Source organism: Sorex fumeus, unplaced genomic scaffold, assembly GCF_029834395.1.
Source record: "Sorex fumeus unplaced genomic scaffold, SorFum_2.1 ptg000002l, whole genome shotgun sequence".
Taxonomy (NCBI): Eukaryota; Metazoa; Chordata; class Mammalia; order Eulipotyphla; family Soricidae; genus Sorex; species Sorex fumeus.
The window spans coordinates 47,150,400-47,162,496 of record NW_026606059.1 but is presented as its reverse complement, the minus strand read 5'-3'; positions in this window follow the sequence as shown (position 1 = coordinate 47,162,496).

Genomic DNA, 12,097 nt, shown 5'->3' with positions numbered 1-12,097 from the left:
GTTTTAGTGCTTTCTCCAGCATCCATAAAAATTTGGGGGTTGAGGAGGGGTGAGAAGGATGCAGGTGGGAAACTGCTATATCAGAGCACGATGAAGATGTCATCAACACCTCACTACTCTGTGAAGGACAGGAGGTCACGGGAGTGACTTTCTCAAAGGAAAGTTGTATGATATCCTCCTCTGAGTATAGAGACAGGAAAGTGTCAGGAGCTCAGGGACACCCAGAATCCTGGGTCACAGGTTATGGTTTTGAGACTAATGATAAAAGACTCTCAGGGAATATATTGGAATTCAGAACTCTGTTTCTAAGTGAAGAATGTACATATGACACAATTCACAAATCTCCATTTTCTTGACCTGGATGCACTTAAATGGGTGCAAGGAATCATTTTTCTCTCTCTTTTGATCTCTCTCTCCTCTCTCTCTTTTTCTGTGTTGTCTCTCTCACATATAACTACATCTATTTTTCTCTAGCTTTATCTCTATCTCTGTGTTTAATTCTAACTCTTTTGTTCTCTCTAGCTCCATCTTCTATCTCTATCTCAATTTATCTTTGTTTTTTTATCTCTCTAGCCCTATCATCCTCTTTTATTCTCTATATATCTATCTCCCTGTGTCTGTTACCCTATGTCTCTGTTTCTATCTGTTTTTTTTTTTTATCTCTAGCTCCGAGCTCTCTACAGCTCTCTCTTGGTCCCCATCTTTCTCTTTCTATCTTGTCACCTTTATCTCTCTATAGTCTATATATCTCTATTTTTTCATTCTCTCTCTACATTGCTGTCTTTCTCTATTTCTTTATCTCTATATGTCTTCCTGTTTATCTCTCTGGTCCCAGGAATGTATAGGTTTGTATATATATATATATATATATATATATATATATATCTCCTTAGTGAATCTCATCCAGGATTGAAAATCAACTTCCTTAAGTTCTTCAAAAGAGAGAGTAGATATTTGGTATTTGAAGTCAGAAGTTTGTGTTCTTATTAATCAGCTCACTGACTGGGTGAACCAAAATAAACTCCTTAAACAATTAGGGCCTTAGCTTCACCTAGAAAATGTGAACAGATTCTTACTCCCAGCACTGTTGAGAAGTTTCAACAACCTACAATGCAAGCTAAGAAACTGCATATGTAGAAAGGATGAGCAATAACTGGTATGCCTTATAACCAGTGTGTATTCCTATCATCTCCATCACCACTTGAGACCAGAGCTAGTGCTCATTGCTAAAGACACAATGGGTCAACCCAAGACTTGAGGATCTCCACATCCAGAGGGAGACTCCAACAGAAGACTTTCACCTTTGATAGATGGAGAGATACACAGCAGAGATTTCAAGAGTCAGCAGAGGGTCATTTGAATAATATGGAGAATGTTCTTCAGAAAAAAGAATAACCCTGGATTAGGGTGCCAGAGCAATAGTGTGGTGGGTAGGATGCTTGCCTTGCTCAGGGCTGACCAAGGTTCAATCCCTGGAGTGCCATATGGTACCCTGAGCCCTGCCAGGAGTAAGCCCTGAGTACCCCCCAAACAAGCAAACAAAAGAAAAGAAAAGGATGACTCAGGCTGAGTACTTCAGACAAATAGAATAGGCTTAAAACAGAAAACTTACTTTGTTATGGATGTGTTTGGGGGACCTCACTGCGTGAACAAAGGCACATCCTATTCAGCAGCCATGCAGGTGCGACAAAATGACATTTGTTACCTTCCACAAGTTCAGAGCTATCTTGGACCTACAGCACTTCCCCCACCCCACTTGCTGGGGAAGCCCCAAAGCCCTTCTGACCTTTAATTCAGGGCTCCTGGGTCTCTGCTCAGACTCTTCTTTGATGGTTCTGCTTCCACCAACCAAGTATTCAGACTCTCTCCCACCCAGCAAGACTCCAGGCTCTGCCTGTGCCCACCAGCCCCGTCCCAATTGTTCTTGCAGAAATCAAGTCTTCCTGAAAAAGCAAATGAGGATCCTCATGGAGAAACAGACACGTTAGGAGAGTTGACTAAGGGGAGGGAACAACCAACAACCAACACTTCACAATAGTGCAGTGAAGTGGCTGCTTTGCCTAGAGCAGGGCCTCCTTTGAAAAGGAAAGTTCAGAGCCAGAGAGATAGTACAGTAGGTAGGGCATTTGTTTTGCACATAGTCAACCCGGTTGATACCCCACATAAGATACGGTCCCCAAGCACCAGTGGGAATAATTCCCGAGCATTTTCAGATATGGCCCCCAAACCACACACACACAAAAAATTTAAAAGGAAGAAGAAAAGAATAGAGAGGTAGTAAAGCCACTATTTTCCAGGGACTCTGTTGCCCTATGCCTTGATAACCTTGAAGATCTTCTCAGCCTCTTTGTTTTCATATTTAAGTAATAACTCACAAGGTCATCCTTGCTTCTCTAGGAAATTAACCGCTTTCATTCTCATCCTTGTCCAAGAGTCCCCAATCATCCTTGAGTCCAATTGTGTACCTAGCCAGAGGGAGGGATAATTAGAAAGAAGATATTCATGGTTTCCCCTAGTAAGGAGATAATACTTGAATGCACCTGATAAGCTGAGCCATAAGGAGCCAGAGAAAGGCCTTCTGGGTAGAAACCAGGACCAGGAGAAGGATAACATATCAAGTGCATGGCACCACTCCTTGTTCCTTCCAGTGCCCTTCTTAACTGGGAGCCTCTAGCCTTTCAGAAGCCCAGTTTGTGCAACTGTGAAATGGGGAGGGAAAGACATCAGCTGTGCCAGGTTGTCATGGGAATAAATAAAATCATGGACTCAAGGGTTTTATTTGTCTCTGGCTTGGGGTGATAGGGCTTGCTGGTAGGAAGGGATAGGGGGTTATGAGAGGGGACACACTTGTCTTTGAATCTAGTCTCTGCACCTTTCTGGCAAGAAAGGAAGTGAAGAAATTCACTCTGAGGTCACTCCAGGAATGATGATGCAAGTTACTTTCTTAAAGGAAAGTTGTATCACATCCTCCTTTAAGCCCTTGTACAGAGACAGAAAAGTATCAGGAACTCAGCAACACCCATAATACTGGGTCATCAGACCATGGTTTTGAGACGAATAATAAGAGACTGTTGGGGAAGTTCATGGAAATCAGAACCCCATTTTACCCTTGTTTTATTTCTGAGAACCTTATGAATTAAGGGTAAAATACCTTTCTACATCTCTGAGGTATGTTTTTAAAGTAAATGTATAAATAGCACCTGAAGGTTTTAGTATTCTGCAACTGTCCAAAGGAGGTTATGAGAGCTGGAGATGTGACTCAGTGGTAGAGTACATGTCTTGCTAGCATAGGTCCTGAGTTTGACCCCCAACCTCCTACATAGCAATTATAATATTATGCAATTGGAATAATTATCATAATTATAATAGTCACTGTCATAATTAAAATAATAGAAGGCACAGAAGTGAATTACCCTAGGATACTGTTTTTTATTTAGATTTTCTGGGTTTGGGCTACAGCCTTTCTTATTTTGTTCAATAGTGTGTCTTGAGTACCTAATCTGTTTTATTTTCTTTATCAGATTGCAGTCTGAAGACTGAAACCCACAGCTCATTACCCTTGATGATACATCAGGGCATTAAAAAGAGGAAGGAGTGCACCTGGATAGCAAAGAACATGTAAATTCAGCCCAAGGAGATCTTAGGGTCAGAGCTCACCCACCAACACAGCCTCCCCTGGGCTTCTGTAGAGCTCAGGCACCCAGGGACTGTAGGCCAGCCAACTCTCCCTCTAGTTGCTTCTGGAAAACCCCCAGATTCCCTCTGGGTGGTCACAAACTTAGGTCACAGGTCACCAGTCCTGGATTACCTCCCACTCTGGAGAAGAAGGAAGTGCTTCTAGAGTGGGCCCCAGAAGGAGGGGTGTTTCCCTCTGTAGACTGGTGATTCGATCTTAAATTACAACTCTAGAGGGTTAAAAACAATCAATGCTTTGTGGTAAATGCCCTGAAATTCTAAATATGTTTTTCGAAGTTACCAGCTACAAGTCAACAAGTCTCAATAAAACTTTCAATACAATTTAACAAAAAGAAAAGAAAGAAAAGAAAAGAAAAGAAAAACTGGAAGTTCACGGAAAATGGAATGAGTCTTGACTGGGTAGTGTGGAGCATGGCAACAGGTGCCAGAGGTAGTAAGATCTGTCCTTGCAGAGCTGATAAGACCTGTCCCTGCATAGTGACCTAGTAGGGAGTGTCTGGGCATATTTTACGAGCACCAGGCATCTGGCTTGGAGTTTCAGCACAGCATTAGGGCGTTTGCCTTGCACACAGCCAACATGGCCGACCTGAGTTCGATTCCTCCGCCCCTCTCGGAGAGCCCAGCAAGCTACCGAGAGTATCTCGCCCGCACAGCAGAGCCTGGCAAGCTCCCCGTGACGTATTTGATATGCCAAACACAGTAACAACAAAGTCTCCAATGGAGACGTTACTGGGCCCGCTTGAGCAACTGCAGTATCTAGCCCTAATTGGGATTGGGCCGGTGGGGGGAGGTGGGGGAATAGAGTTGGAAAGGTGATAGGTCAGTAGTGCTAGCTAAACTTTATGTGATTGGATCATCCTCTTTAGCCAAAACCTCCTATAAAATATGTATGTATTTGGCAATAAAGTGAGCAGCCATCAGCTGTCTCCCAGAGTGGTTTCTCCACGCACCCATCATACTTCCCCCCACATCTGCCCAGACCCGGTGCACAATGTGTCTGGGCACATTGGGGGAAAAACTGTTCCTGAACAGGGAAGCATGTAAGCTATATTATCTCAAGCAAATTACTGAAGCCCAGTTTTATCATCTACCCAATATGCTGTATATAAGAGAATCCAGAAAGTATTAGTGGCACAGAGATATTAAACAGTGATCACCATTCTTTGTTCTCTCCTTCCCTCTTCTTGCACCTCTATTTTTATATCCCAAGTACTTAAAGAAGCTCCCAGCACACAGTGAGAGTTCAGATTTGTCCAGCCTGAGTCTTCATCTATCCTCGTGGTAGGATAAGATTTACTTTGATACTAAAGAATGAATTTACACCCTGACCTAGAGTCAATAAATGGGTTGTGCTCTGTGACATAAGGAACTTCACAAATATATTAAGATTAGAGACTTGAATATGGAAATGTTTCTGTATGATTTCATTGGGTACCCAACTTAATGATGCAGTTTTTTACAGAACTTTCTCCACAAAGAGAGAGAACCCAAGTGTGATACGTGTTTCATGTGCAGTAAGAATTCAAATATTCTTCAGGGCATTTGGTTCTGTGGTCCAGAGAGATTGTAGAGCAGTTAAGGTGTTTGCCTTGCATGCAACTGATCCCAGTTGGATCCTTCACACCCAACTGGGATCATTTGGTTGCCCAAATCCCTCCAAAAATGTTACAGAATCCCAGATATTAGCACCACACTGTGAACCTGAGGAGCTAAAAGTGGTCCCCGGTTGGAAACCACCTCGTGAACAGAATCCTCAGTTTTATAACTATAAGGGACTAGATGCTTGGAAGGGAATTCTTACCCAGAGCTTCAAAAAGAAATGCAGACTGATGACGTCTTGATTGTCTAGTGGTCGGAGTGTCAGATTTCTTTTCTTTCTTTTTTTTGGTTTTAGTTTGTTTTTGGGTCACACCCAACAGTGCTCAGGGGTTACTCCTGGTTCTACACTCAGGAATCACTCCTGTGGATTTGGGGGACCATATGGGCTTCTGGGAATCAAACCTAGGTTAGTCATGCAAGGCAAGGGCCCTCCACTATATTATCTCTCTGGCCCCCCCAAGTGTCAGATTTCTGATCTACAAAAATGGCAGAAATCATTTAGGTCCATTTGTTATTTCTATAATAGAAAAACTATGGCAGAGCCTGACAAGCTATTCATGGCATATTTGATATGCCAAAAACAGTAACAATAACAGGTCTCATTCCCCTGACCCTGAAAGAGTCTCCAATATCATTGGGAAAGACAAGTAAGGAAAGGCTGCTAAAATCTCAGGACTGGGACCAATGGAGACGTTATTGGCACCCATTTAAGTATATTAATGAACAATGGGATGACAGTGATACAGTGACAGTGATAATAGAAAACCAGCAAGAACTTCCAGATCATGAAGAAGTGGAACTACCAATGTATATATTTGCCAAACATAATTTTAGTTTATCAAACTTATTGGGAATAGAAACCATTTGTTGGAGTCTACTGAGAGCTAGGCACAGGCTAATGGTGCCTACATTCATATGTAATACTATTCCTCATATGTAATACTATCTCTCAAAATTCATTTTAATTACGGCTCCCAAGACCCAGGCCCCATTAGACTTGAGGTTCTAGAGTTATAGGCAGGGTAAATTCAGACAAAGATCTTTTGATTGGAAGATTCTAGGGAATTTTATTAGAGCAAAATATGATTTGGGATGGGAATCCACAAATATTCCAAAATCAAGATTAGCCTCATTTCTTTACAAATACTATATTCCTTCTCACTGAAATCACCCTATTCTCACTATAGTGCAATACTTCACATCAATTTGATGGGCTATGTGAGGTGGAAGAAACTTGATGGGGAAAACTTTGTGACTAGTTTCATCTTTAACTTTCTTCTCTCAGGTATCACAGACATGTCTAAAGATTTGCAGTCACATCTTTGATTTGAGATTTCCCGCACCATCCGAGTATAAACCAGCATTTTTCTTTTTTTTTTTTTTTAATGTAGGAGTACTGCTTTTTATTCAGCCATTGATTACACTGATTGAATGGGCATAAACTCTACATTACTTTTTTTTTAATGTAAAACTACTGCTATTTATTCAGCCACTGAATAGCTGATTGAATTGGGCATGAACTCCACCTTACTTTTTTTTTTTTCCATTTTTTATAATTTTATTTAGAGGATCACCGTGAGAGCAGTTACAAAGTTTTTGGGTTTAAATCTCAGTTCCACATTACATTTTTAAATATTTTTTAATTAGATATCCTTGAGATAGACCATTACAAAGGTGTCCATAATTGGGTTTCAGTCATACAATGATCCAGCACCCATCCCTCAACCAGTGCACACCTCCCACCACCAATATCCCCCGTTTCCACACATCCATTCCCCAACCCCCCCCTCCCCTCACCTCCAGCCTCCCTCTATGGGAGGCACTTTCCTTCTTGCTCTCTCTCTCTCTCTCTTTTTCTTTTTATGCATTATGGTTTGCAATACAGGTGCTAAGAGGTCACAGTGTTTGTTCAGGACTTTCACTATTTTTATCAGGATGGTAAGACTGGAGTAGCTTTCCAATTGGGTGGAAGCTTTGGGGTGTGGATATGCCTGCTGAGGCTTCTGGAAGTACAAAAAGGTGGGAGAAGGTAGCCCATCCCAATTCCAAGAAAGCCTGAAGATTTCAGTCGCAAAATCTGCATATCAGATTTTTCAGCAGATTATATCTTGGTGAGATCCGTCCTGAGACAGTGAAGCCAGGCCAGGTGTATGGTGGCAATTTTGGATTGTAGAAGGATGCAGCTGCCAGGGTCTCTTCTTGATCAGGTCCCAGGCCAATCCGCCCCACTCTGATTTACCCTGGTCTTTTCAGCCACACACAGGTCCAAGCTTAATTGCAGCTTTTGATCTCTTTTAAGATTTACCTATGGGCGGGGCTGGAGCGATAGCACAGTGGGTAGGGCATTTGCCTTGCACGCAGCCAACATGGCCCACACAGGTTCGATTCCCAGCATCCCATATGGTCCCCTGAGCACCGCCAGGAGCAATTCCTGAGTGCATGAGCCAGGAGTGACCCCTGAGCATCGCCGGGTGTGACCCAAAAAGCAAAAAAACAAACAAAAACAAACCCCCCTCCCAAAAAAAGATTTACCTATGGGTCTCTGAAATAAGGCCAATAAATGAGCTTGTATAGCCGAACGGGAGGTGGTTTGTGGTTGTGATTTGCTCCCACATACTTAACTTTTGGCCATTTACTTTCTTGGTAAACTTGGTCACAAGTTGTTGGGGTCCAGCCAAAGGCACAGTGGCAGTTATGGGGTATCAGGAAGCCTGAAGGCACCATAAGGCTGCTGATGCACTTGCCCCACAGGTACAGTGTGGCCTGCTGGCAACATCATGCCACCCTTTTTTCTTCTTTACATTTCTTTTCTTCCTAACTGGCTCAAAGTTTGGGGCACATGGTGGTTCAGACAGAAATATTTTTATCTCAATCAGCTGGACAAGGAAAAATAGAGAAGTAAAAAAGTTTCCCTGTCTTTCCACCACTTCTTTAAAGATCTTCAGAAAAATGGCTGATAATTTCCTTTTGAGCTCATTTCCAGTTTCAATATTAGATGTTTGTTCTCATTTAATCATGATTTCCATTTTCTGTTATAAATGAGAAAGCAAAATCATGAGACATTTCCAGCGTGCTTGAAGCTTTCGGAAAAAAAAAAACATAACAAGAGAGGGATGATGAGTGTCATGAACAATGATCAATACCCAATAGTGATCAATACCCCCAGAGAATAATAGCTGAATTCTGCTCAGTATCATCTCAGGGACTTGGATTTATAATTCCTCACTTCATCCACACTGAAAGGGATGAAAATCATTTCACCCATTTGCAGGCAGCTTAAAAAATCCTGCCCGAGGTCACACCCCATAAGAAACAATTGGACCTGGTGAATCTGACCTCGGGTCTCAATCACAGTGTCCTTTGTCTGGTTGGCTCTGTACAATCCTGGGAGAGGGACCTGTAAGTGACTGTGAAAAACTGATTGATATTAATCACTTTGAGTGAGCAAGTGGGAAGTTATTTGAGGTCTCACCTAGCAGCACAGTTTGGGGTCAGCAGGTAGACAGTACTGAAGAATAATGAAAATGGACCCTGAACTTCTCTCCAAGTCCAGTAGATGTGGATGTGGGTACTGACTCTCAGTGTCAAGGGAAGGAAGGGAAGTAGGCGGGACAGACCTGGGGCGGGGGTGAGGATACTGTGCCTATCCAGCCTCCTCCTTTCCCAGAGGGCATAAGCCTGGGGGCAAAAACATCTCCACTCCCTGCCTGTGCACCTAAGCCCCTGCTTCTTTTGCTTGCCTAGAGCTTCTTCGGATACCTGGCACAGTCCTGTAGGCAGAGTCCAGGGGAGAGAGTTCCTTGTTCAGGCAGCAAGGGACCTCAAGGACCCCCCTCCTCCCCAGTGAATCACTGAGCACAGAACCACTCCGCCAGACAGAAGATGACATCATAACCACAGTCGCGGGCCAGCCCACTGGGTGACTTCATAGCCCCAAATAGCTCTGACATTTGTTCATAGTTAGACACCAAGCAGCTGCCATACCATGCCCCCACCCTGCTTCTGGAATCCCACTGGAGCGTCTATGCCCAGCTGCTTCTTAGATCAATGGGGACTTACCTTGTTGATCACGGAGGCATCCACATCATTTTCAAAAAGCAGGCCAGCAAAAAGGAAAGAAATGAAATCACCCTCAAAACCAGTATCCGTGGAGAGTTCTCACGTTTGGCATTTAGTTTTTTCCTTGAGGTGGATGCTTAGAAACATATTCCCATGTCATGGAATTTTTAACACATTTAAACGCCCCAAACACTCATATACACTGTAATATTTTGTTGCCTATATTATATTAAAAATGTTTAATCGAGTGTTAACACTATCATTAATTATTCTAAGTTTTAATTGTGGTGTATTAGCTTAGTATTATTCCAATACCGAATGTTGTATTAGTATGAAGATGAGAATCTATTATCTTGATTAAAACTCATGCAAAGTCAAAATTAACCTAGAAAGTCTTCCATACTATCCAATAGGTACAACTATGTTAGAGTAAACCCTTCTAAGGACCACACTTTTTGTCTCTAATGCTGGAACAGATCCCTTTTACTTTGATCACAAAAAAAAGAAGGTAGGCCAGAGAGATGACTCAAAGGACTGGAGCACATACTGTACATTAATTCCTAGCACCCCACAGTCCCTGAGCATCACCATCAGGAGTGACCCCTGAGCACAGAGTGAGATGTAGTTCCCAGGAAACACCATGTACGACCCAGATACTGAGAAGAGGGGGGAATAATATGTCTTATGTTTATGGGTATTTGATTTCAAAAAATGTCTGTTATTGCTATATCATTATAGTATACCGTTAACAATAAAATAAATGCAAACAGGAATCAATTTCCCCATATTGCATATAATTGGGCACTTATTAGCATCATTTGCTTCTTCACTAAAACCCAGGGAATACTCTAAAGGTTCCAATTAATCCGCCACAGACACCAAATACTGTTAAAAAGTCTTGTATGACTCTTGAGCTTGAAGACACCCTTGTAATTAATTATGTCTTTCCCTCCCCTTTCTAGAAGGAATATGAGACTGGAGTGAGGAAGAGGTTCCCAACAAGAGAGCCAGGGTCAGGCCACACACCATTAGAACCTCCTGGTGGGAATATGGGGGTGATGGAATGTGGTTCCAATGTATGACTTGACACTCACTCAATTCATCAGTGGCCAGTGGACCAACACACTTCCCCTCCTGGACTCTCTCATATACAATGTCTTGTGAATGTTCACAGACTATGGATGTTTATATCTTTTCTAATCCTCATAACCATTCTGGCAAGCAGGTCATAGTACAGAGTGGCACTGCCATTTGATAGTTGGGTATACCCCGTATCCTATGGGAACAGAGCTGGTGGCATAGTATAGAACGGCATGGCTCCTTTGCATTAGGTCAACCAAGTTCTCTTCTGGGAACTATAGATCTTCAACACTCTAGTGGGACAAGTATTTTTAGTCATATTTCCTCAACCTAAAGGCCCCATTTTTTAAATTTTCTTTTGTTTTTTAATAGGAGACACTCCAGGCAGTGTTCCAGGGCTCTGTATAACAGTTCTCAGGGGATAGAACTCAGGGTCTCACTTAATACACACACACACACACACACACACACACATACATATACATATACATATACATATACATATACATATACATATATTCTTGAGCCAAATCCTCCATATCCTGGGATCCACAATTTAAAGACACAAATTTCTCCCACCCTCAGATTTCTCCCTGTCTCTGTTCTTCAGCCCAGCTGGGAAATAGAAGACAGTGGAACTACTTGGGCTGCTAAAGAGACAGAGTCAACTCTTAGAGGAAGCAGAGGAAAAAAATATTGTCGAAGTTCGTCTTGCTAAGACCAATCTCAGCACAGGTCAAGCAGAGGGACACCTATCAGCCTTTGCTCAAGATACTCTCTTTGCCAGGAGCGTTGTCCTGTCTTTTTCCCTGGCAAGTTCCTTTCAAATTTCTTTATTCCTTATATTCCTCATTGTCCTCCTTCCAAGGAATCTAGACGGGGTTCCTCTAATCAGTTAAGAGCACTCTGCTTTCCAAAAAAAATGTCTCTTACCACCTTTTTCCCGTTGTGAATGCTGATCTGCCTTCAGCCACTTGCCTCTCTCCTTTTCTGGATGGTGATCATTTCAAGGCCTTGAAATAAGTTTTGTTAATTCTGTAGCTTGAAAGCTGATGCAAATGCAAAGTTGTCATGTGTTTATGTATGCATGTGAGTTAGCATAAATGAATGGAAATGAAGTTGGTGTGTGTGTGTGTGTGTGTGTGTGTGTGTGTGTGTGAGCTTGCATGTGCTGAGGCTGAAAGTGGTATATCATGTGTGAGGTGTGTGCATACATGGGCTGGGGCTGGAGTTGGCATGTGTTTATACACCTAAGTATGTTGAGTACACATGTGCTAGCCTGGAGGTAGAGGGTAGTGCTTCTCTATGCTACAGCTGGAAACCAGGCATGTGGGAACAGGGAGAAATTTGTATGAGTTGAGATTTCTTGGGCAGGATCTTGCCAAGTGGTTTCCTCTGAAGCTCAGAATTGGCCCATATGGCCTGGGGTGGAAAATACCACTGTAGGCAGCCAGTCACTGACTCATATTAAAAACCTGCAGGCTGCCACTGACCATTATGAGCCTCTCACTTCACCCCACATACCCTGCCTTGTAACTGAGCTATGGATCTCTGCTCTTTCCCCACATCTGATTCATTGGGACCGCTTTATCACACCCATCTCCTCAATTCCCTCCCTCCTAATGGCACTCTGTCCCAGGATGCAGGTTAGTCAGTGTTTTCT